This window comes from Xiphias gladius, chromosome 8 (genome assembly GCF_016859285.1).
Source record: "Xiphias gladius isolate SHS-SW01 ecotype Sanya breed wild chromosome 8, ASM1685928v1, whole genome shotgun sequence".
NCBI classification, from domain to species: domain Eukaryota; kingdom Metazoa; phylum Chordata; class Actinopteri; order Istiophoriformes; family Xiphiidae; genus Xiphias; species Xiphias gladius.
Window position 1 is genome coordinate 13,439,659 of NC_053407.1, and position 26,819 is coordinate 13,466,477.

At 42.5% G+C, this 26,819-nt stretch overlaps 1 protein-coding gene across 5 annotated transcripts in view; it reads left to right on the forward strand.

The window, feature by feature from the left end:
- Positions 1-26,819, forward strand: part of LOC120793157 (zinc finger protein 469) — a 186,662-nt gene that overhangs the window by 141,991 nt on the left and 17,852 nt on the right. For all 5 annotated transcript variants that reach the window (XM_040132940.1, XM_040132941.1, XM_040132939.1 and 2 more), the window contains exon 4: positions 2,035-2,246. The gene's annotated coding sequence lies outside the window, so the exon portion shown is untranslated. The remainder of the gene's footprint in view (positions 1-2,034; positions 2,247-26,819) is intronic.

Genomic DNA, 26,819 nt, shown 5'->3' on the forward strand with positions numbered 1-26,819 from the left:
TAAAGACATAAAACACCACAGAGGGGCTGTCCATGTCTCTGGTTTTGCAGGATTAGTGTTTCTTAGCAATAAAGTGCACTGAAATGAGTTTCTCTTTACTTTCTCTGTCATCTCTCTACCAACCCACTCCAACTGTCTTAAACCCCAACCCCAGGCCTGGGCTTTCACAACCCACAATGAAGGCAGCCCATAACCTTAAGTACTGTTTTGTGGACCTGTGTAAATGTGACACCATTATGCCACAGAGAGGGTCTGTGTATGTGTTAGTGCTAGTGTGGGAGATCGCCAGAGATCAGTATAATCCCTGCGTACCTCATCATGTGCTGCCAAAAAATTTGATCCCTTTTTTAGTCCCTTTGTTCATTTCTGTTATCTTTTGATTATCTTTTTTTTCCCCCTGCAGTCCTCTAGTTTTTCATGTTGTTTTGTAACTTGGTATTTGTGTTTCTCCCAGCTGGTCTTCTAGTGAAAAAAAGTACTACTACTATCTTAGATTTGTATTGCTTCCACACTGTCCTGTTTTGTGAAAGTACTTCAAACGGGACACCATATGCCGGCTTGGCAGTCCCAGTGGATGTAGTGATGCACTGTGGTAGTGGCTCTTTCTAATTTTCAGCAGGATCAAGGCTTAACTGTTATGCTATGAACTGGAGATTGAACTACAGCATTTGCCAGTTACAGGGAAATCACTACTTTGAACTGTATTTTTTTCTATTTCATGCCCAGGATATATTGTTTTTTGCTGTTGAGTTTAATTAATTCTTCCTTGCCAGCACATTTTTATTGATTACAAGTATATGTAAAACATTAAACTCTGCTTTTTTTAACTCTCCTTTTTCTTGTACTTTGCACCCCTCTCTTTCTGTGCCACGGCCCGGTTTAAACTGGCAGACTTGGTAGAGCTAGGTTTGTGTGTGGTGGCACTGGGGGCAGGGTGCAGAGCTTGCCTGGGCTGAGTGTACCCAGCCCCTCATAATTACAGACAGTAAACAGCTAGTGCTTTTAGGGGAGAGAGTTCACTTTGGCATAAGAATTAAATGCAGCAAGAATGTGAAGGAGGGGAAAGACACTCTAAAGATGGACAAAAAGTGTCATCCTTATTCTGGGTGTTGACGGTGGAAGCAGTTTGCAAACAGTTGGTGAGACTTACAGACAGGTTTAAAGAAAAACAAACACACAGAGACAGACATTGTCCCCACCCCCTAGAACCCAACACACACACACACACACACACACACAGACACACTAATGCCTCCTCTTGAGCAACAGTCTCTTTTGATGTGAATTTCTTATAGTAAGTCTTAATAAGAACATTCAACAACCCCTGGTTAAATATGTCTCTTCTCTTTTTACTTTTCTCCCTACAACTGTCAAATTGATCACCCATCTTGCTCTATGTCTCTCTCTGAGTGTGTCTGTGTTTTTCTTTCCGTCTGCCTGCCTGTCTGTGTCCTTCCCTCTGTCCCCCACCCCCCTCTCAAGTGAATCCCTACTGCCTCAGACTCTTCACTTGGTCCAAAATTAATTCTCCTCCTTCTGTTTTCCTCCTTCGTTTTACTTCGTATTAGTTTTAACACTCCCACCCCCACCTCACACACACGTCATCTTTCCTTATTGTAATATTAAGTGCTTCATTGGCAAAACTGTTATGTTCAAACAATTTTGAGACAGTGTACTTAACAAAAAAATTCAAAACAAACAAATAACCGTTTGTGGATTCAAACCATATGCTATATGCCAGCTTTCTGTCTCTCCATCTCCTTCCTCATGTCTCTCTGTCTCTCTCTCTCTCTGTGCACTGCACAGCGCTGGCAGGCGGTGGGATGGGAGGTTTTCTTTGGCAGTCTGCTCCCCCTCTCTCTCTTGGCTGGGACAGGCCCTGGAGCGTGCTACTGGCTGGGAGTGTGGAAGGGAAGCGGGGAGGTAGTGAAGGAGGAGGGGAGGGAGGGAGAGAGGGCTTCGGGAGGAGGGAGACTGGAGGGGTGGAGGCGTGGTCTTGCAGCTGCAAATGAAGTCTTCTCTTTTCATCCTCAGAAGGCAGAGTGTGAGCGGACGGGCCCAGGATCTGCGTGGCTCCACTGCTTTCTCTGCCTGTAAAGTGTGCCGAGCACCGCTCCGCTCTGCACTGACTGTGTCTCTCAGCGCCTGCCTCCCACAGCTGAGAGATACAAAGAGACCAAGACTGAGAGAGACCGCTATAGTCATGAGGCTTTCCCTTGTATCGGCTCCACAGCATTACTCTTGAGGTAAGACTTCAGACTGTCTCCTCCTTGTGTGCTGGTGTACTGCTCCTGCCTGTCTCTCTCTCTGACTGTTCTCCTTTACTGTCTGTCTGTCTCTCTTGATTGTTGTGGTGGAGGTGGTGGTGCTGGTGGTGGTGGGTGGGGGTGTAAAGGGGGTTGTCCGGTTTTGGTCCCTCCCACTTTTAATGTGTGTGCGTGTCTGTGTGCGTGCGTGCGTGTGCGTGTGTGTGTCTATGCACCTTTCCTACACTGTTTATGTATGGGTGCAGCCTGAGTCAGCAGTCAGTGAAAGGTTTATGTTGATGGTAATAAATGGCTCCTACTGGTCAGGCACGGAAGATGGTCATACTGGGGCTAAGGAGTTCTGGAAAAAGGATGATGGGACATCAGTTATGAGATGGGAACTTTCGTAAGGCTTAACTGGAAGTGAATATTTTGTTATCATTCTGTTTTTCAAAATAGCATTTTGTCAGGTAAATTTAATATAATTCTGTTGACTTTTATTGTCGGTTTGGTCTATATGGTCTAGTGCTAGTGTAATATACAGCCAAACAGTGATACCAACCTCTAATTTCAAATGAGCTGTTAAATGTCGTACAGGGCAATAATACTACACTGTGTGTGTGTGTGTGTGTGTGTGTGTGTGTGTGTGTGTGGGTGGGTGTGGGTGTGGGGGTATTTTGCCCTGTTGATTGCTGTTTAAGGCAGATGGATGCGACAGGCTACTGGGGCTCATCTCTGTAAATAGAAAGGACAGGAGACAGTCTGTACTCATCTGCAGCCCAGTGACACCACAGACTTTGAAGTGATTTCAGTGGATCTGTCCTCCTCCCCGCTGGGCAATTCAGATCCGGCCTGCAACTCACTCACTTTCATCCACATTCCCTTGGAAATCCGTCCATCTGTATTCTTTCATTCACCTCCTTCCTGCTCCCATTCACCCTATGAGTTCTTGCACCCCGATACCCCTGGTGAGGCCTTCACATCATATCAACACCTACTGTATTCTCATAGTGTTCCTACAGTTTTACTCTCCATCCCCACTAGTCTGACACACTTCCAGGGAACGGGTCTTTCCGATACCTCTCCCGGAAAAAAACCTAAGCGACTTTCCATTAGTTTCTGCTGGGCCATGAGAATTATGGTTTCCCAAATGAATAGTGTACAGGAGCCTGGCCTAATTGAAAAAACACAAGCATGGTCTGCCATGAAGGAGACTGTCCTTGTGTCACTGTTCAACTGTGTGAATGTACTTTCCAGAGCTGGCGAGGGAGAGAGAAAGAAAGAGGAAAATACAAAATACAGCATGAGATAAGCTTTGAAACAAAAGTGTGGAAAATCAAGAGGACTGATTGAAAACATTGTGGGTGCTATACAATGTAGACTTGGAAATGAATGAAGAGGAACCATCAGGGGACTCAGAGAATGATATAAAAGAATTTTCTGAAGGAGCCCAGAAGAAGAAGAAATCAGTGTTGTGTGTGAACTTCCAGTTTGGCTTCATCTGGTCTGTCATTCAGGACAGTGTGTATAAAAGGGGATTTTAGGGGGATATAATGGCAGAAGGAGGCCATCATGAGACTGTTTGTTGGTCATTAAGCACGAAAGGGCAGAAATAGAACCCACAGTAAAACCTGCTTGATTGCAGTCTAGCTAATGGCAGCATCTCTCCCATGATTTTCCCAACAGGGAGTCATCATAACATTTAACCCTACTGGAGATGTCTGCTCAGCTATGAGAGTTTGTATTGTAGGCAGACCACCAGTGAGCATTTAGGGAAGTTTGGTCTATGTTGTGGAATTTCCCATGTGAACTATACTTGACATATCCTATCAATATCTGCCATGTTATCTTTTATTGTGTCTGCTGCCTCCCCCTCTTCTGTCTCGCTTCATCCCATGCAGTCTCTCTCCCACCCTCTTTGCTGTGTTTGTGTGGCATGTTTGTGTGGCAACCCCATATGGTGATGATTGAGACCTTGTCATTGGTTCAGATGGCACATTTGTCACACACATGTTTGCCAACAGCTGCTGTTGCTAGGGCTCGCTGGGCTGCAGGGAAAAGCATCTCTTGTTTACTTCCTCACTGGGTGGCTCATTTGTTTGTCAGGGCACTGTGACCTCTGACCCTGCTACCACCTCCTGTCTCTCACACTGCCCGTTAATGTAACTCTAGACTCCCTCACCGCCCTACTTCTCCCGCTTTTGCACCACCACCACACTCGTACATGGTAACAGAGGGAGAGGAATATGAAAAAATCAACACTTGCAACAGTAGGTCTTAAAGTAACTATTCTAAGGAAAGACAGGGATCCTGTGAGGAAAATACATGTACACAGGGTGAGTTCACTGTGACTTCACAGAATGTGCAAAGATTGAAGTGTGAAAACAAAGATAATCTCAGGAAGTGTGAGAGGTACTTACTCATTTTTTTTATAATTAATACACATTTGCATTTTACATTTTATCCCTACTAAAGAAAATTAATCATAATCCTCCAACCAGATATTGAGACCATGAGACTATTCAGTCTATGTTTTAAATCTAGTTCAGTGTGTAAGGGGCAGGGTAAAGGCTTTAAGGTTGCTTTATTATCAGCTCAGCAGGTACTGTCCAGACCAGTCACTAAGGTTACATAACACCGTGGAGGTTATTCATCCTTTAATTCCCACGTCGAGAGACAGGGTCATGACTTCTGACCTCCCGGGCTAGCCGCTGACAGGGCTGAGCTGACTTTCATTAGGCTTCAGAAGTAAAAGTTGAGCAGTGATCTCAACCTCAGAAGAAAATGCTCATGTCAGGGGTTTAATCTGCCCATCATCACCAGTATTATGGCGTTAAATAACTAGCTGAGATATAGTTTAAGGAGATGAGGAAATGGCAATGCACCCAATAGGTTAAATAATAAACTGACTGTAGTGCTTTGCCCAGGCAGCTATTTGAACCAGTTTGTCTTCAACACACAATATTGTCTCTCTGTAGCACTCACTGCTTTGCTCATGTATTAAATAAAAAGTAAATGTATTATTTTAATATTTCAAGCAGAAAACAGTGACCAAATGGGGTCATACAGTGAAAGCCATGAGTTCCTATATACATACAGGGTTTATCTTGTTATCACAATCTGTGCATTATAAACCAATGTGGTCAGTGACAAGAAATCTAGACATTTTCTCAGCAGTTATTTAACTTTAGCCTTTTATCGGACTGACTATTGAATTATCAAAGAAACAAAAATTGTGACTCTTGTAAACCATTGAGACACTGCCATAGTGTACTGCTTTCCTTAAAATTTTACAGACAACAGCTGTAATTCCTTGCAACCAAAGTTGTCATCACTATACTGTAGATATATTCCCCTGGGCAAAACAAACTACTCTATCATTCTGAATTGCAAAAAGATCTGTGATGTGGCCCCTTGGAATGGCACTCCACTCTCTCTGTTGCTCTGATTAGAAAAAGAAGAGTATAAAACTGTTCCTACTTCAACGTGAGCAAAAAACATAGCATCAGCAAGGGGAAAACGTAAGGAAAGAAATAATGTCCTTACTTGATCATACCTGAAGTGCATGAGTTCTGAATGTATATTAATAGTCAGATTTAAATTTAATTTGACATACTCCCAAGATTTGCAAACTTTGAAAACCTTGGGATTAGATAGAAACTTTTTTCCCAATTTGCCCATATAATTTTCCGCTAAATTTAAATACATAATTGAAGAGTTACCTTCATGATTAAAAATCAACATTTTCTGTGTCTGTCAACTAATCTTAGCTGAAAATATGGACCTGTTTAAATTCATGATTTACAAACGTTAACGATGTAAACAAACTTTTAACAGTATCTCTCTGTGTATAACAAACCCTGTCTCAATCAGTTTAAGAGTGATAGCAGGTTAAGATCTTATGTTTTGAATTTTGTTGGGGCCAGTCCCCTGTGTACATTTCGATCATTGATTTTGCCTGAAACATTAATGAGCTCTAGCTCATGGTCCAGTAAAATAAATTGTGGCAAATTAAATAGATATTTTTTAATAGAGCTGAGGATATTAACATTCATAGTGTTAGCTTGAGCTTTCTTTCTCATTATTCTTTTTGTTACGCTTTTGTAGACAAATGAAAACATATACACTACCACGGATGGAAAATGTCTCAGTTACAGTTTAGATACTCATTTTGTCCTGAAGGCAGATAACATGTTTTTCATTACTGGGAGGGGAGATATTGAAGTAATGGCAGCATGATTAATTATATTCTGACTCAGCTACCATTGCAGTCTATAAACAGACAATAAAATTTGCTTTTAGAAGCAAACTATGAATTAGCTCAAGTACCTCAATCATTTACAGTCATCCTAATTTTTTTGCATTTTCTGCAACACACCCCTCTTTGCTTTGTTCTTTTTTTCTGTATATAATATATAGTGAATTAAAGGTTTGCCACAAGGACCCTGTGTAACATCAGGAAGCTTTAAGTAGTTGAACTGCTTGACCTCAGTATGCAAGACTGTCTCCATCTCTTTCTCAGCTCAGCTCTACTGTCACTCTCAAACTGCTCAGGCAGGCAGCTTTAAAGACCAGCCAGGCAAAGTGTGAGATTTGTAGCGCAACCACACATTTACTTATAAATGTTCTCATCTGTCATAACTTTGAGGGCCTTTAAAAGGGAGATGTTGGATCACAATTTTCAATTGTATCCAGCCGATGGTGCTCCTACTGACCACCTAGTTTGCCCACACGTAAAATCGGGCCTGTGAATGGGTTTTGGAAGCTGAGACTTGTATAACTGAGGAGACTCAGTGAAGTGCAGATGAAAAACATTTGATCTGCGGGAGCGAAGCGTCCCTCAGGTTTCATCATTTTAGCTCTTTCCTTCTCCTTCCTTGCTCTCCCCCTAATCCTCACTATCTGTGTCCTCCTCTTTAAACAGGACACATTCAGCATATTTTCCATCCTACAGTACGTCTCTGTTTGTGAAGTCCCTCCTTCGATGTAAACGGACCCCTGAGCTCCCACACAAATCTATTCACAGGCTCAAAGACTGAAGTGTGTGTGTGTGTGTGTGTGTGTGTGTGTGTGTGTGTGTGTGTGTGTGTGTGTGTGTGTGTGTGTGTGTGTGTGTGTGTGTGTGTGTGTGTGTGTGTGTGTGTGTGTGTGTGTGTGTTTGTGTTATTGTTTGCATGTGCGTTTATGTGTTTGTGTATTGTTGTGTACAGTTTATGCATTCTTGACTATAAGTCCAAATATCTCCATCAGATTGCAAGCGTCATAATATGTGTCTACTGACAAATGGTAAACTGTAGGATCAGGTGTCATGTGTTTATTAGACACTTTATCCAACAGGCAGAAAATTGGCCTGAATATTTGCCTTGCTCCTCTGTTCCTTCTGCTGCGTGAATTCAGCCCCACCTGCTCTGATTGCTTCTGACAGTGACAACAAGAACAGGCTGCTTGAGAAGACTTTCTGAAGACCTCCCCCTGTATCTGCACAAAAAAGTCAGAGGAATGGGCCAAATCAAACAAGAAATTGCATTTATCTCTGAAATTCTTTTGAAATTTGCTGGAAGTTATAAATTATTCAGCGTTTAAGTTGGAATAACACCACACACATTTGCAGGGTTTTTTGGTATCAGTCAGCACTGAATGGATTTCTGAATGTGCTAAGTTTACAATATACAGGAACAGACATCACTGTTTCACACAAAAAAAGGCAATAGTGTTATGACCAGCTCTCAGGCCACAAGAGTAGCACTTCAGCCCGTTCATTCTGCCTGATGCTTTGATCGCAATGGTGACATCAGGTCTTTGGGGGTAGGGCAGCAAGGGGAATCACTGGTAAATTATAGCTCGGGCACATCCCCAGACGCTTTGGCCAGGGTCCTAGAGCTAAAGAGCTTTAGCACTGCTTTCCCTTTTTAACCCCTTTTCCACTACATTCCTGCTCTTCCAGTCTCACTCCTGCGTTTTGCTCCAGATGTGGCATTGTTTGGACACATTTGTTTTGGGCTAAGGCCGGTAGACCTGCACATACTGATGACTGTCATCCATGGCACAGCAATCTTTGTCATGGACAGATGACCACATTCAATTTAAGTGTTGACAGACATGTCATTTTCAGGTTCAGAGAGGAGGCACCACTTCTCACAAAAGCCAGAAAGATGGATTTATTTATTTATTTTTATCTCGGATGTCACATGGGGTTGAAGTTATCTCGGTTTCAATATCATTTCGAATAATCATACGAAGAGACAATACCGGGTTTTATTTGTAACCTGCACTATGGCTGTTTATGGTGTATCTGAGTGAATTTTGATACCATAGTTGGATGAAGTGAAAAGATGATGCCCTCAATTGAACCAACAAACAAGACAGGTTTTTTTATGGGTCAGAGGAGTCACATGCTGCCTAAACTTTCATGCCTCTCTAATTAGCACTGTCAGTCAGTGAACCTGGCACCTCGTGCTATTGAAGAATGGGATAATGAATCTCTTTCTCTCCGTGTCTCTCAGTGTGTGGGATGTGTGCATGTACCGTTTGTGTATAGGGTATTCTCCATCACTGTAAATATGAAAGAATCTATTGTTTTCTTGTTATAGGGGAGTTAAAAATGGTACCTTTTCTTCGTTTAGGGGATGAGGGGCTCTTTTCCTCGATGACTGACATTATTGTGCTTTCTTATTTAAACTGTCAGCACAGTGGAGAATCAGCAGCAGCTGACTATCAGGCTCCACTGACAGATTCCCCATGGGGGCTCTGCCTTCAACACTGTTTGGCCTTCAAACACACATGTATTTGCCAGGTCCTCTCTAGTGTCCCCGGTTCAAATAGCCATAAGCCATAGCCCCTCTGAATATTTCCGGTTCAAATGGGCATGTTTGCTAGATCTTCATCCCTCACTGTTCCCTGTCATTGCACCACAGTGTTTGCTCAAGGAGTTCACAGTGGCTTCTTGGCCCTTCAGGAGTTGAAAGCTGGAATGACATGAAGTGCTAGCAGACATTTGGCGTATTTCCATTCACTCATCCACACTTACTCGCACACAGACAAAGAGAAAGCGAAAGGAGCATTTGGATAATATTGTCATCAGGCGGTTACTGTATCCATACGTCTTCTCAGTGTCGCTCTGTTTTCAAAAGCAGTGTTGCTCAAAGAAACGCAAACACAACTGTTTTAAAGGTATAGATACCTCAGGTGGTGGGATCTATACTGTCAGCCTATGAAAACAGGGTCCTGGCTGTTTTTAAAAGCATTGCTTGCCTCACCTGTGTGGTATGATGGCCTTGAATATCCAGGTGAGCTGTTCTTTTGTTCTCTCAGTTGTTCCGCCATAGCTGTTGCTGTTGTATTCTAAGGATTTTCTGGGAGCTCCTCTCTAAACAAGATGGCAGCGCAGACTGAGTTTCCCACTTTCACAGCCCATATATAATTGTATTTTGAGAGTAATTATATATAAGTGCAGATTGTTTTTGACACAAAAATGTGGGTCTCTGTGGGTCTCTCTCTCTCAGCATAAAGTTCACTATAGTACAATGCCACTGTGGTCGGCATCAAAGACTTGGACACAGCCATGTTTACACACTTGCATGTGCAGACACACAAACAGACCTTTGGATAATTTATATTTAGTTCCATATAAGAACATAAACAATAAAGATTAAATTATGAGAATTCTCCAGCACATGTGTCCTTTCTCATACACACATTCAAAAACACCCACACACACAAACAGTTTTCCTGGCTGCAGTCCAGTGCAGCACCCAGTGTTTCCTCCAGCCGTATGGGGCCAAGTATTACACATAATAAAAGCATAACAGTTCAGCCCCAGGGTCATAGGGTCAAGCACATCTAGGTGATCAGTGCTTCCGCTCAAAATTCTGTTTATGACTATGTGTATACACACCATGCAGTCTTTCAGACAATTGTATACACCCCACACCCAGCCTCAAGCTCACACAGCTGGCACAGCCAAACATTTGCCGGGTCTGTTTTAGGGAAGGGCGAGTGTGTGTGTGTGTGTGTGTGTGTGTGTGTGTGTGTGTGTGTGTGTGGGTGTGGGTGTGTGTGTGTGTGTGTATGTGTGTCTACTTGTTCTTATATCCCAGCGGGGACTTTAACCTGGACGCACACTAACCCATGGGGAAAAAAATTGAGGTCCACATGGGGAGAAACTGAATTTTGGGGGTTAAGACTTGTTTTTAAGGTAAGGTTATTGCTGTTGGTTGAGGTTAGGCTAAGGGTAAGGGGCTAGGGAATGCATTATGTCAACGAGTGATCCAACAGGGACACTGGAACAAGTCTGTGTGTGTGTGTGTGTGTGTGTGTGTGTGTGTGTGTGTGTGTGTGTGTGTGTGTGTGTGTGTGTGTGTGTGTGTGTGTGTGTGTGTGTGTGTGTGTGTGTGTGTGTATGAACTCGCTCAACTTAAAGGCTCTTCAGGCAATACCCACAAACTAAGGCATACAAACGTACACACTCACGGTCTTACTCAGAGTGTGTGTGTGTGTGTGTGTGTGTGTGTGTGTGTGTGTGTGTGTGTGTGTGTGTGTGTGTGTGTGTGTGTGTGTGTGTGTGTATGAACTCGCTCAACTTAAAGGCTCTTCAGGCAATACCCACAAACTAAGGCATACAAACGTACACACTCACGGTCTTACTCAGAGACTGACACGTACGTTAACACTGCATAGGAATCTAAGATCAGACTATTAATACTGGAAATAAATTAGAACTGGATTGGATTTATTTATAGTTCACAAATAATAGACTGATTGCTTCATAATTCTTCAGTACCTGCCAGACACACTTAACAGAAATTTCGCAGGCTCCTCTATCTTGATCTAAGTTAGTCTTTATCACTTTAAAAAGCTCCTGACTCTCTACTTTCCCCTCACATTTGTCCATTTCCCTTCTTATGAAAGTGGATGGAAATATATTTTTGCAGTAAAGTTGCAGGAAGCAGAGAAAGTGCTGCAAGTCTGAATACACTCTATATAGTACACAGTGCGGAAAAGATGTGGTTTGCTCACATAAAATCCTCAAGTGCTAAACGCTCACTTTTCAAGGGTGATACACTCACTTTTTATAAGGCTAAAACAGGTGGCTGGGCTGTAGAAATGGGAGGGGCAGATGGTTGAAGTGACTGGGTGGAGTAATGACAAAGTTCAGTATAAATTAAAGTTAAACATTGTCATTTGAGGGGAGTGCCGGACTGGTTGAAATGTACCTTTAACTTGCTTGCTTCTTTTTTTTAATGCAATTTTGTTGTTTGTGTCCTAGATTCTTGTTTTTGCTTTTATATATAGGAAAGCTGTAAATCTAAAGGGATCAGAAAGGGAAATATTAAATCAGTTTATTCATGTAAACTTACCACTATTCGTCAGTGGACGATCATATTTACCAAGCCATAACATTTCACTGACCTCCAGGCAAAAAGTCTGTTTAAACATAAAAACAGCCCTGGAGGCAAAGTTTGGCTTCCTGTCACGATGGCAGCAATCCTGTTTCATGTAGCAATCTTTTTCTTTGCCTGAACCCATTTGATTTTGTGACAATTTCCAGAATGGTCTTCTCCATCAACACAGCTGATTGACTGACTCTGTGCGTATGTACGTATGTGTGTGAGTATTTATATTTGTGTGTGTGTGGGTTTTTTTACGTGTGTTCGTGTGTGTGTGTGTGTGTGTGTGTGTGTGTGTGTGTGTGTGTGTGTGTGTGTGTGTGTGTGTGTGTGTGTGTGTGTGTGTGTGTGCAGCCATGTACACACGCCTACATATGTTTCTGTTTATGTGGCCATTTCTGGTCTCTCATGGCTATCTGTTGGTTATATCTCTGCTGTAGAAAGTGGATGCCCACCCCTCTAGATTCAGCCTCAGCACAGTAGTGTATATCTCATTTCCGTGTTTGCATGTAGCCCTAAATTGCCAAGGAGAAGAAAGAGATTTGTTATGTGAACCATTTGTGACTACTGATGCAAATGGGAGAGGTTAAAGCACCAGGGAAGTCAAAGAGTGTGGCTTCATCTGCCAATCTATTTCACTCTCCATCTGCTGTCAGACGTGTGATTGACAGTCTGTGAGATGGTATCAGCTCCTGGACAGCCACTGAGGCTAAAAATGATCACTGAGACTAGAGATAAGAGTGCTTTTAATCAATATTAGCCCTCTAGGTTCTCCTCGAGGCCTGGATAGCAAATCAACTTTTTGATAAAACATAAAAGCCATGTGGTGTACAGCATTTCATGTTGCATAGTCCAATTTTGCTCAGTAGGTTGTGGGAAATCTGAGTTTTTTTTTTTTTTTAGAAGACCAACTCTCTTAAGCTGGATATAGTGAGTGGGCTCGTGCAGCTGGGCTAAGTTAACAGAGCTTCTCCCTGTGAGCCGCAGTGGTACTACAAATAAATACAACAGATAGGCGGATGTATTAGCAGATTATGGGAGTGATCCACTTGCATCCACTAACAATGGCCTCAACAGTTTGAAGTGGAGCGAGTTGGTGCTGCTTTGGGCTGTGTGATGTTTATGTAGCCCTGGGAAGGCTGTCCTGCTACATGTTTGCACAGTATTGAATCGCCTCATGCCAACAGCGTTATCATAAGGATGTTACTTCTGGAAAGCTACATATGGCTCAGATTCTTCTAAAAGTGTCATCATGTCTTAGTTGTGTATAGTAACTATATAAAGTATATCTGGATTTGTTGCAGACCTTTCTTTCCCACAGCCCTATTCATTAGGTGTAAAACAGATAGGAACCCTGCAAATTTACAGTATATTACCATGTTACTTACAATTCATAGGTGTGGTTAAGCAGTTTATGTCAAAGTTGCAGGGATTAAGAACTGTCTTTCAACTAGAATGGAGTAAGATTAAACAGCTTTAAATATTTAGATTTTGCTTATCATGCATATTTTGAGTAGTACTTTGTAAGAGGACATGACATATGAGACATCAGCATAAGTGTATCAAGCAGATCAAATCATTCACTTTTCAACTTTACTAGTCATTGTGAATGGCAAGCAGGCCCATTGATGGAATACTGCCTATCATTCCCAGAGACCCTAGGCTAAATGAGAATGCTTTCTGCAGGAGGCACAGCTCCAGGTATGCTAACAACATAAATGCTCTGTAGCCCTGGAGCAGAAAGGCTCCTCCTGCTTAGTTCTGAAAAAGGAAACCTTGGGCTTTCAGGTTTCTTCTAACAATAGAAAGCCTAATAGGCAGATCATAGCCTGGACCACAAATGCCTCTTTCTTGCAGCTAGTTTTTAATTTGAGAAGCTTAAACACATCTAAAGAGCTTAGTTGTCTTGTAGACACAGGTGCGCACCAGGGAGAGGGGCTAGGGAATCCCCGAGACTGTCTCACTATCAGCAGAGAGCACTGATGTTATCTTCTTCAGTCTTGTTGATTCTGACTAATTTTCTGTCTTCTTTCCACCACTGCCACTCTCATGTCTCTTGTCTCTCTTGTTTCCAGACATAAACACACACACACTGCCCATCTCTGATGCAGCAGGGAAAGCCACCTCAGTCCAAGCCTTTCAAATCCTCATGGCTCTGTGAGATGCTGAACTGCCACTGTGGTCCAGGCACCTCTTTTGAGTAGAATGACAGACTCAGACTCAGAGGAGAGCAGCAAGGGACAAAGAGGGTGGGCAGACTAGAGGTATTAATATCAGGTTTCACACTAACTATAGCAAAGGCTGGGTCTGAGCCAGAGCTACCATAGGGCTCCTCATATTCCCATAGGCGCTCATCTGCATTCTGCTTATGAAATGATATGCTGGACCTCCGCTATTCTGTTTAACGGAATAAATTCACCATTATTGCTGACATTTTGTTTTCCATAATTTTTCTAGAGAGTGAGATGAAGAGAAGGACAAGAAAGAGTGGGGGTGGCAGTGTTTTGGTAAAACAGTTGGATACATCTATCTCTGTTGGACAGCAGCTTTCTCCGTTGCACCATGTGTTTTGGAAAAAGTAACATATCCCACATCCCACTTAGATAGTTTTACGTGTGAATGACAACTGCAGCTCCCAAAGCATCAATAAAATATGCTTTAGAAGGAGCAATGTGAAGTGGTTTGACGTACTGTTACTCACCAGAGTGCTCTGTGATTAGACTTAATTTTTCTCCTTTGATTTGTCTTCAGCACTTTCCCTCCTCATTTTTCACTCTTCTTTTACAACAGCTAGCTTACTCCCTTTGCTCTTTGTTCTGGCTGCATTGTTAGAATATCATGAAAGTTCATAGGCAAAAAGTCTTTGATCAAGCACACACGGGCCCGCAGACAACTTCAAACATAGCTGTCAATCAGCAGCTTAAAATTTCAGCGCTTCTAAGATCTATGATTTATCTAGACTGCTTGTTTTCAACTGAGTTCCCAGGGCCCATTGGTCAGTCTGTGATGGAGGGCATTATAAACCCTTCAACAGAACTGCTCTATGTCACTTATTTTTCAATATCTAACACAGAGCTTCAAGTCATGAAGGACCTTGAGTGAGTTTTAATGAAAGATTTCCTGCTTGGTCCCTGCCAGGCCGACTACTACGTAATATCACCCACTTCTTAAGAGGTCACTCCTTCAAATTAAGGGAGAAGGAAAAACTGCAATGCAAAAAACTGAATATGTTCAAAGGAAAATGCCTCTGCTCAAGGAAAGTAACAGGAGCTGCATCTGACTTTAGACCCCGGCATGGGTCAGTGACAGTATGACTACCAAACACAGAGGGCCATGTCTCCCCCTCTCACTTCCCCAGTTCAGGCCAGAGATGAGGTGATCCACATGGTGGGGAAAGTGTGTGTATGTGTGTGTGTGTGTGTGTGTGTGTGTGTGTTTGCAGAGACAGAGGGGAAATGTCAAACAGGAAAAGGCTGAAGTAAGCTCACCCGTCACCTCCCAGACTTCTGGATAAAGCACTGGCCCAATTATACCTAATGTAGTTGTGTAATTTATTCCTTTAGCAACCTGTGTACATGTGTATCTGCATGTATATACTGTGTTTGTGTAAAAGCAACCAATCGTCTAAATAGTAGTGTTGCTGAAGAAAAGGTCATATGACAATTGCACTGAGGTTGTATCAGGCTTGTTTTTCTATAGCAGATGTGTGTTTTCTGACAGCTTGTTTTTTTCTCCCATTCCTTGATTTGTGTCAGGAACTGAGACTCACCCATTTCATGCAGTACAGACAGAACAGAACAGCCCCCACAGGCAGAGGAAGGAGTTCGGTCTGTCGAATGATGTCAGTGTTTGGAGAGGATGACTGTGTTGGTGGTGGGGAGGTAGATGAGTCTGGCGGAGGGGAAGAGAAGAGTATGTGTGGGGGAGGTAACACGAGATCCCCTACAGAGATGCTAACTCCATTACAGACTCAAAGAGGGAAGAGGACTCTTTACAAGGATGAAGAAAAACGTTCCACTTTTAATCTGTGAGCAATCTAAAAATAACCTCCCCTCTCTGTATACTGCACACTGGGGCAGGCTTGTTAAAGAGTCTGTCTCCAAAGAGAGAGAGTCAATGTGCTGGAGAGGACCAAACAAAAAGAACAGAGAAAGAAAACAGCAAGAAAGAAAAACATAAAACACGAAAAAAGGTAGGGATTAAGGTGGAAAATGGAGCACAAGTGGGAGGGCAGCGTCAAGAGTAAGAACAAAAAAGGCAAAGAAGGAAGAGTGCTGTGAAAGATGTGGGACAGATGAATCTTTAAGGGAGTGAGAATGAGTTCATGCAGCTTTAGAGGCAGCTGAGTGGATCAGACTTCTATGTTGTCAACTCTTCTCTCTCACCATGCCAGTCAACCAGCCAGGCTCAATGCAATGCCATTATACACCTTTTGTGTGTCTTGGTGCTGCAATAAAAGCACCTAGTGCAGGGAAATGTGGAATAACAGACGAGCTTTTACAGGGCCTGGTGGTATGGCCCTTCTCCGAGAGGTTCGCCACACAAGTGGTGAATCACACACACCACATAGTTACCCATTCTTCAAATGCTTCCCTGCTTTCCAGTCTCAGCATCTGAGTCACAACTTGCTACTGTACTAGTTCAGCCAGCCACCCAGCCTGATGTCTCATCCTCATCTCTGTTACTGTTATGTTGTTCTTTTCCCCCCTGACTTCCAGGAAAATGAATGGAACAGGACAGTGTTTGACTTAGGCCAAAGACTTATGAGAAGCATCTAACAAAGAGGGGAACGGGTTCTAAAAATACTAGACACTGTCTGTGGGACGTTCAGATCCTCCCTTGGAAACTAAAACAATCTTTGGACCTTTTCACTAACATCCATCTGCCCAAGGGTAGGAGACTTCTCTAGACTGCATACACCCATGGCTTTGTCTTTCTGAACAGTTTGGAGCAAATCTGGCACACTTTCTTCCACGTGGATTCACTGTGCTCATCGCATGGTGAAGTATAGTAGGTACATAGTAGCACCCTCCCTCTGATCTGCAGCAAAGACCCAACTGTCAACTTGTTTGATTTCAACATTCCAGCTTGAACAGGGGCTAGTAAAGGTATCTGTTCATCCTTACCACAAACTCAGCTCCCTTTCTATTTATACAGACACTCACACTGCGATTACCAGCAGTTATATATTAGATGGAAATTCACTCAGACGACATAAAAACCCGAGCTCTGGCTGCCAAGTACACAATCACAGCAGTGCAATTACCCCGCATATCTGATAAATGGCATATGAACCCTTTAAGGTATATCACACAAATATACTGAAGTCACATACCTTATCAGGGGAGCCTTTTTACTGCTGTGATGTCATTATTCCCCCTTAAAGCAGGGGTGCTAACCCCCTACCACCATTAATTTTTTCTTTTTTTAACAATGGAACATCAGCTGGACGTCTGTGGCGAGATTGTATCACTGAGATTATTCAAGCCTGTAGGAGCAGCAGCAGAAGTCCTCTGCTCTCTGAGGTTGGTCAAGGCTTTTAACATTTTAAATCCTTTCAGAACTTTATGACCATATATTTAATTTTCATTCCCCCCCTCCTCTGTCTGCATGCTTAATATGCAAGGTGGATAAGGCCTGCAAAGATTCTACTCTCTGGAGAAAAAAATACCAATCAGAAGGGAATATTATCATTTCTCATTCTTTTCCTGGAACTGTTGCAAAATATGGTCCTCCACATAGTTTTCAGTGCATGAACTTTAGATGTGTATTTAATGTAAAGACAAAATGTTGATGTAATTCTTAGTCTTTAAATTCACATTGTAGCATAAAGAGGACACGATATGACAACCCTTCATTTATTTTATGTCCGTGATGTGCAGTGCTTGCATGCAAACAGGCTTATCCAATGTTAGTCCCCAGTGAGTGGAAACAGAAAGAGAAATAGGATCAAAGACATGTAAAGTAATCACATTTTACATGTGAACAGCTCTTACTTATTTAGAACTTCTACATGTTCCAATATTTATACATATTTCTTAAAATATAGCTCCTGTATCCGACTAAATCTCTAACTAAGATCAGGGTGTGTTATAGTGACCAATGGTCCTCACATAGCCCCTAAAGACCCACTAGCCTTAGATTAATGGCTTTCCTGCTGCCCCAGCGATTCAGGCTGTGCCAACACAAATGGCTGGGCACGCGATGTTGGCATGACAAATTGAAGTGAGGGCAAAAGGGCAAAAGGCAGACCACAGCCCAGACTAGCAATTTTTCTAGTGGAACTGCATAAAGGCAGCATTAGAACCACAATGCTGAGCTGAGAGGTCAAAAGCCAGGGTTGCAGACCCTAGCATGTCCCTCTGTCTCAGCCTTTTAATGGACTGTGACAAGGTTTCCGATCCCACCAGTCTGGCCAAATGGTTTATTCATCATAACTGCTCCTGGGTGCATAACTAGCACATTTCGTGCATACAGAGGTTGCCACAGAAATTACAGTGTGCTATCCTTACCTCAACTTTTGCAAATGGAAATGTTTTCATCTGATTGATGTGCGTAGCTCCGAAAGCAAAGAAAGCTGGCAAACTGTACTATAAAACTCACTATAGTAATTTCATTTGTGTTATTGATTGTGAGTTTACAGGCTATGAGAGGTGTGAAACTTCATTATAACAGTATGTATAGTGAAACTTATAAATAATGAATCACTTAAACAGCAGTTTCAAATTCAAAACACAAACTAAGTCTTTCACTTTTATGTATCTTACTCCCTGATTTATCCTTATTTCTGATTTCAGGAACAATTAGTTCTGGTGATCCCTAATGGCTCCTTACTTTTTAGTGACTTACATATTGTATCCTGTCTCTGATACAACTGCTGGCCGTTGTCAGCACAATAATTCATTGTTTGTTTAATGCTTTGCAAGTACTAGTTTCACGTCCTGCAGTTTAAAGTCAATTGGCTAAAATAAAGTAGAGAAACAGAGCCTGTAAATCATTACTGATTCTCAGATAAGATCTTTTTGAAATGCATGTGTATGGAGCATTATTTTCACACACACACACACACACACACACACACACACACACACACACACACACACACACACACACACACACACACACACACACTCACACACACGTTTGTGGCATGAATGCTTGCATGCATTTCAAGGTCAAGAGGGGATCATTGGTGGTTGTTTATGCAGTGAGTGTGAGGAAGCAGAGTGACTGTGAGAACCTGAGTCTTGACCAGTCTGGGTTTCTTGTCGTTTTCAGTCACCAAAGAGTAAAGCGTTTGAGCAGATCTAGTTGTGCAGCAGCTGTAAAAATAGTGAGGAGAGGGAAAGTATGATTCATGTGATGGAAGATTATTCCAGCTTGCATATAGTGTTTAGATGCACCATGAAAAAGATCCAAATGATGCACCAATGTCCGGCCTTATCAGCCAGCTCCCACAGTGAGTCAGAGAGACGGAGTGTAGGAAAGACCAGTTTGATGAGGTTGTTTAAAGTTTAAAGTTTGATAAATTACACTTACATTCCCAGTGATTTTTCTCTCACAAGGAAAAACGCCCCTCATAGAATTTTTGTTAGTAGCAATGTGTTTAAGGTTAGCAAGAAAGTCTGTAAATGCTCACTGGTAACCAGAGGATTTCTTAATCTTCTGCCTTGAGGCTGCTGCACTAAGCCAATATTATGTCAGAAGCACTTTTGCACTTTCATTATGTTTTGGGCCCATGGTGTAGCATTGTCAGACCGACTTTGAAAAGTTAACATATCACAAGAGGGGCAAGTTGTGTTATCTTGTCAATGTTACATAAATATTCTATTAAGTGCTCCTGAAACGGTATATTTTTCCACAAGACACGGGTTGAGAAAAAGTACAAAGCATTCTCTTTGGGTCACTCTTTTGCTTGGCCCAGTTGCCTGCCTCACACGCAGGCATGTGAAGCCAGGGAGGTTGGGCATGGTTGATGCACAGAAGCCACTTTCTCTATCCCAGCCCCCAGCACTGGTCTCAAGTGAGCCTGAGCAGGTCTGAGGGGAACAACGTGAGCTCTGCCAGGGCCTTTGGTTTGTTCCTCAGCTTCCAGTCAGCTACTGACCTATAATAAGGCCTCCTGTTCAGCATGGCTAAGGCAATGGTGAGAGTGGAAAAGAATTTGCAGTAGTCCAGGTTGACTGAGTTTGTTGATCAACCAAAGATTAGTCCTGTAAACACAGGTTTGGTTCCGTTAGATACACTGCAATGCCTTAATAGAACTCAGTCAGTAATAGCAGTGTTGTTTTCTGACAGGCTGTAGTGATTCAGTCTTGGAAAGAGTTGAGTATCTTGATGTACCTTCTCATCTGTGCATCTGCATCTGTGTTGACAGAGCCAATTGAGAAGGATCCAGCAGAAGTGTGTCCTTTGAGTTGAATCAGTGGCAGTGTTGTCTACATTGGTCAGGCCCAGCAGTGATCCTGCTGAATCAGTGGGCATGTTGTCTCGGTAGTGCTGTCCTGTTGAGCATGGATTAGATCAATACCTGTGTTGTGTAGTGTTGGGACAGCAGGGACTGGATCAGTATTGGTTCTGTTCTAGCAACCATGGGTCAGTGCTACACACTCTCTGTGGCTGAGCTGTGGCTGTATGAATGGCTTCTTGCAGTGGCCGTACAGAGCGTCATTCTTCTAACCTTCATCTAAGGCTGACATCCGAGGGGGAAGCCCAGGGAGCCGGCGGGCCAAATGTTTTTCTATCCCCCTGGTAGGAATGGACGTATCGGGTGCTGTTTTAATGCGTTTAAAGTAGAAAAACAAGAAAGTGTCCAATGACCGAAGGTGGAAACGACAAGGACAGTAGTGAAAACAGACTGTGGCTCAGGCCATTTGCCCTCCCGTTCCAATATGCAGCGAAAACATCCAGTACAGTGACAGACTCATCATTAATGCTCTGGGTTTGTTTGTCTTACGAGTTATTTGCCCACTTCGCCATTTCCCCAAGAATCTTAAATACCCCTGCCACCTTGGCCCTCATTTGGTCCCTGCATAAATAGTCTAACTCAGTGGGAGTCCACTATCCCCAAGCTCCTGTCCTCCCCACTGTTGCCAGGTCTAGATGGGACGAAGTGGGCATTCCAGGAATAGCAACACGACTCCAACACCCAAGCCCACCTGCTCCCCTCCCCCTCAGACAAGGATAATTTTTTGCCCTGCACCCATTCTCCTCTGCACCTTTAACTGTGACTGTGGGGGCTCCGATGCAGTGACAGTTTTTCCACAGGAAACTATAAGACTCATTTACCCATGAACCATCTCTATAACTCTTTCACTCAGCTCGAACTTGTCCTTTTATCTACGACCCTTGATTCTCTCTTTCCCTTCTAGTGTAACAAGACAGATGCCAGAGGTGTGGCTGTGTCAGACAGACAGACATCGTACAAATACTTGACACCAGCACATTTCACCTCCCCAGTCTGTCAAGCACCACTGAATAGAGGGAATAACTGGCCACTTGATCTCAATGCCTCAGAGAGGGAAATATTTCTGAATTTCAAAATAAAGCTATCCTGAGGTTGGTAGAGGAGAAGCAGGGAGGAGCATCAGGGAGAGGATGAATAGGGTCCTGTGCTCAGCCCCTAGGTGGACTGAACCCCTCTGTTTGCACTTTTTTCGGCCTTGGCACACAGGGCTGCCTGTGAGGAATGGGTCGGAAGCAGGAAGTGGTCATGTAAGGCGATCTGCAGATGCAGCACAGAGCCCCTTTTCAAAAGTAGACCCCTTGGTCCCGTCCTGCACAGCGACACATCAGGTAGTCCTCCTGCTGCAGCCACAGCAAGATACAGGCTGCAACCACATGGGACCAACAGGCAGAGAAAGAAGGAGAGATGAGAATAAAATATAGGAAAGGGAACAAAATAAGGGGAACAAAATTTGGAAATGATGCAGAGAGAGGATGAGGCGCACTGGAAAATGAAAGTGTGGGCTACTCTAGTCACTGATCAGATAGGAAAAAATGTTTACAAGAGCACTACTGAGGTCTCTGCCAAAATTTGACATGGCTGGACAATGGTCCAAATTGCTATCTATGAAATCTTGCATTATTGCAAAGCAAGGAATGATGAAAATGACAATGTGCTTACATATCATTGTTACTGTAATTGGAGACGGAAGATCAAGCTACAGGTGTACAGCAGGTTCATTTTTCCATTGCACATTATACAGGAACCAGTTGATCTGCATGTGTCGGTTGCAGAAAAGCTGCTGTATGATCTAATCCCGTATCTGATGTAGATTGTCACTCAGCACTCAAGAGTCCAGGGAGTTGGAATCTGTCTCCTCTCTGCTTGACTTCCTTTCCTCTTCCTCATCTTTCCCCTCCCTCCTTCTCCCAATCACAAATTTTGGATTTCTCAGGCGACATAATGGTTGTAGGTGAATTGCTGAACTCTGTTATATCTGATTTCAGATTCTGTAACTGCCCAAGGTCGGCCCCCCAACCAGCTCGGTATTTATAGATAGTTTTTGCAGCTGCAAATAAAAAGGGCCTCTTTCACAAAGGTGGCCCATTGACAAAACACTTAGTTTAAACACTGAGTAGGAATGCGAGGTACTCCAAGTAGTCCATCACTTCCCCCTTCATTTTGCTTTAATTGTCTTGGCTATTTTCAAACCATTACCATAAAGTGGTTTTGAGCAGGATGCATGCCACCTCGTCTCCTGCAGTACTAAGTAAACAAACAGTAAAAGGATAAAGTTAGATTCCTGCTGAAATGTCACTAAATGACAGCTCAGTTGAGCTTTACATGGTATGAATGAGGCTTTTGTTTGAACAGGATTCATTGTTATTGTTTCCAAGCACTACTTTAGGTGCAACTAGGCTGCTGAAGTGGGCCAGTTTCGGGATCTCAAAATAGAAACAATTATTTAATGGTGTTTGTTTGGGCAGGGCAGCTTTTGTGTGTAAGTGCCTATCAATGCCAAATTTGGAATGTCAGTTGTAGTTTGACAGTACTTTAGTAATATAGACCGTACTACTGAAACAGAATTTGCGGTTGGTATTATTATGAAACAGATTAAAGTGTGATGAAGTGATCTGGTCAAATCTATGTCTCTGTCAAATCATTTAGCTGAAGGTCTGCCCTGCCCCGGCCACGGAAAGCTTTGAGAACCGAGACACAGCAGAGGGGATCATAGACACAGACAGACAGAATCCATCTCACTGTCCAACCATAATGCTAATAAAACCAAACAGAAGAAAAGCATGCTATGCTGCCACCAAAGTCCTGCTGTTGTGTGTTTCTATGTATATTTTTTAATACCATGTCATGCGTTGACACAGGCTATTTAGGAAAGCCTGAGTCGTAATTAGGTCATTTGGACATTTCCTCTGACTATTTAAAGGAAGGCAGGCAGGATGAAATTGGAAAATCCTGGTACTGACTCACGCACACTGTGCCTGGAATTCCCTCTTTACCATTGGCCAGGGGGACTACTGATTTTGGCATTGATGCAAATTGGACTGAAGTATAAAAAAAGGAGAGAAAAATATTACTCAGTGTTTTTTTTTTTTTTCTACCCTTTCCACCCATCTCTTACCATATACTAGAACTGTGCTGGAGAAAGAAACTGCTCAAGTTCACCACTAAACACTTAACTCCAAATAACCTCAGCTCATGATCTTATTCTTTGAGTTAGCCGTGTTGGTTCTAGCATTAAACCATGACTGTCAATCATGCGCTTACTCCAGCAGTGTTCGTCCTTAATCTTCTACAAATATTTTTTTTCCCCCCAGAACCAACTCCCACCTGTCCCTCAGTTCCTGTGAACTAATGCAAAACTGAAGAGATGTACTTTCATGTGCATGTAGTTTGGAGAAAGAAAGTATAAAGAAAGACAGTGAGAGAGCAAAATGAAGGAAAGATGTGAAAAGGCAGGATGATGCATCTGGCACTGTGGTATGAAGTAGAGAAGCTTAAGAAGGTGGAAGTTTACTGATGATGGTTTTCGAGCCCTATTCTTTTCTCCATCCCACCCTCCTGGTTCTCTCAACGTACATTACATATTACCTGGTGCCAATTCCATAGGAAATGAATCACTTCCTGACTCTGCTCACCCCTTGATTTAAATGTTTGTGTGCCAGTCTGTGACCCCAGCGAGACAGCATTAAATTCGACTGAAACACTTTGATTCATCTGCTGGGGCTTTGAGAAGTAACATTATACCTACTACTCTATAAAAGCCCACCACCAAACTGCATGTCAGTCACACAATGTATACTGAAGTTATACATAAAAGCAATTGCACGCTTGCACAGAGATCCACATATACAGTATACAATTATACCCAATTGAGTGTGCAGATGTACTCACACACACTCCGTGCATTCTTGTAAAAGCTGAAACGCTCTCCTTCTCTCCTAATTGCAAACATGAACTTAGACGAAAAGTTCATTCACAAATAGAGCTTTTGTATATCCTCCGGCTCTCTAGACTCACAGGGAAACTGTATTTCATGAGAATTAAATTGTTTAATTTGGCTTTGATATGGGGTGCATTTATGTAGCCTACTTTCACAAGGTTTAAGGAAAACCCCTTTCACAGTCACGTGTCGGAACTTGACTGTCTGTCCTCTTGTCTTGAGATATACGCAAAGAATCCTTCCTTTAAGTCTTACAAGCAAAGGTCTTACCTGTAGGTCAAAGGTTACGAATGTGGCCTGTAGGGGGGTTTAGACAAAACAAACTCTGATATTCTTTCATGGATTTCTGGCACTCCCAACCTGCCTGAGTCACACTTCAGAGCCTATCACTCTTCTTCCATAAAAAAATTCAGCACAAGGTGATGGTGTGGAGGCTCATCAGCCCTAAAGCACTCAGAGTCACAGCTGTGTACATGAGAAACAAATCAAACCAAGATGTCAAATTTATTTTAACAAGATTGAACTTTATATGGTCTGTACTGTACTTGTAACCTATTTATTTCATGAGAACACATGAAATATTTCAGATTCCAGATGCTGGTAGGTTTGCATTTAGTTATTTTTGCAGAGGAATATAGAATTTCCTAACTGCTCAAAACATTAGTCCTTTCTCTGAAGCACCAGCCTTATGTCGCCTGTAAAAATCATTATGGAGCTTTTGTGACACTGCAACCTTAGGTTTGCTGTACAAAAAGGAGCATGTGTATTGCTGAATAAGTGTTTCGCCATTTATGCATTACATCTGAGGATAAAGAGTTTCTCTCAAAACATAAGGGGGTTGCGGGAAGAGAGCACAGTTATCTGCAGCCCTGCCTGCACATGCATGCTTGTCTTAGGTGAGTTTGTTCATTGATTCATGGGAGGGAAGGTGACGGGTCAGTAAGCAAAGGCTGAGTCCCCTGAGGCCACTGACACTCAGGTTGTTACTCCACCGCTGCAGGCCCAGCCTCATCTCTGGACTTTCACCTATGTGGTAGTGGGCCCGAACTCCTGTCACTGCCTCTGGCTTCCTTGTGGTAGAGGATATGTAAATGTCAATTGAGCAAAACATGCAGTTCCTACATAAATAAAAGGCTTCCTCTGTAAAACGTTCCAAAATTAGTATGGATGAATTGGAGAGTGTTAAGTAATTCTAAAGGACTACCGAATGACTGAAACTGTGGAACTACAAAAAATGTATTTATATTAAATAAATATGAAATTCATACTATATAAAGCTACATCCTATTGTTGCTCTTATGTGTGAGTGTGCATGAGCTGCTTGCATCTGCCTGTGTTTGAACATGTGTTAATGTCCACATAGAAATGAAAGAATGAAGATTAGAGAGGGAGAGAAAATGTTACAGAAACATTTGTCATATCTGCAGATAAAGATGAACTTTGCCTAGACTGTGTTTTTGTAAGGGTGTGCTTACAGTTTACACTCTTGTAAACCTTTAAATACTGTAAATAAAAGATTGAAAGTTTTCTTTCCATCTGGTACAGCTGAACGAAAATATTTAAATGGTGAGTCTCTGAAAATGTTGTTGTTTCTTACTGGTTCGGTTCTCTTTAGCAATTTGAAGCACAATTAAAACCAAAGATTTATGATTTCCTTGTAGTGTGGGGCAGAAAACGTTGAAGTCAAGACTGCCATATTTCATCCTTCACCTCTTGTTTATGTGTGTCAGGGGTCCATCCACCACATCCAGATTCAACATTTTTCACCCAGTGACCACCTTAAAATGGCATTCTCCCTGGTTACCTTTTAACCAGTGTTTAGTGACTGAGACCTCAGGATGTCTCCTAAGATGTGTGGCTTGGTAAAGAAAATATTGATTGAGTTTGCCTTGCCTTATAAATATCTAAATATTTGTAGCCAGCACTGGTTAGCTTTTTAAGTGGTGATCTTCTTAGTGTGTGCTATATTATAAACTGTTTCTTGGGTAAATTTTCACTCATTAAAATGCAAGATTAGAGCCTCAGATGTGACTGCGATAATTAAGTTTGAGGTCACAGTCCCATTTTTCTCCCTTTCAGTCTCCAGTTTTTTTTTACACTTAATAATACTCTGCTGAATTTTGAGAAGCAACCTAATACTTTGCCCCAGGCAGAACAAGGGACAAGCAAATATTGATACACTGAAAAAAAGGAATGCAGGAGGAATAAAACCTTAAAAAAGGATTATGTCCATTAAGGATAAGGTTATTGTAGTTATAAGTGGGAGTCAGGAAATTTTTTCTAGCTTGCCCTTTCGCTAATATCCTGTTCTACTAAGTCGTGTTTTACAGTCTATCATACACTACCTATTTTTTTCAGAACAACACAAGTAATATTCCATAGACATGCAGAAATAAGGGAAATTATGTCAGAAAGGAGGGAAAAAAATCATCTTTAAACGCTCTAAAACAAAGATTCCATCATGTTTGTGGAATGCTGTGGTTAGCAATATGGAAACATACTGAGCCCACAATCCAGTGGTTAGAAAAAAATAAATAAAAGAAAAAACTAGTCTGAGAAAGAGGAAAAACTTGGGAGGGGGTAAGGGGAGCCGCTGGAATTACACACCAAAGCCTCCTTAGACACACACACACACACACACACACACACACACACACACACACACACACACACACACACACACGCGCACGCACACACATGCGTACACACAGACACATACTGAGACACTCGGACACACACACACTCCGTCCTTTTTCCCGACTGCGCAGCTAACCACGCTGGGT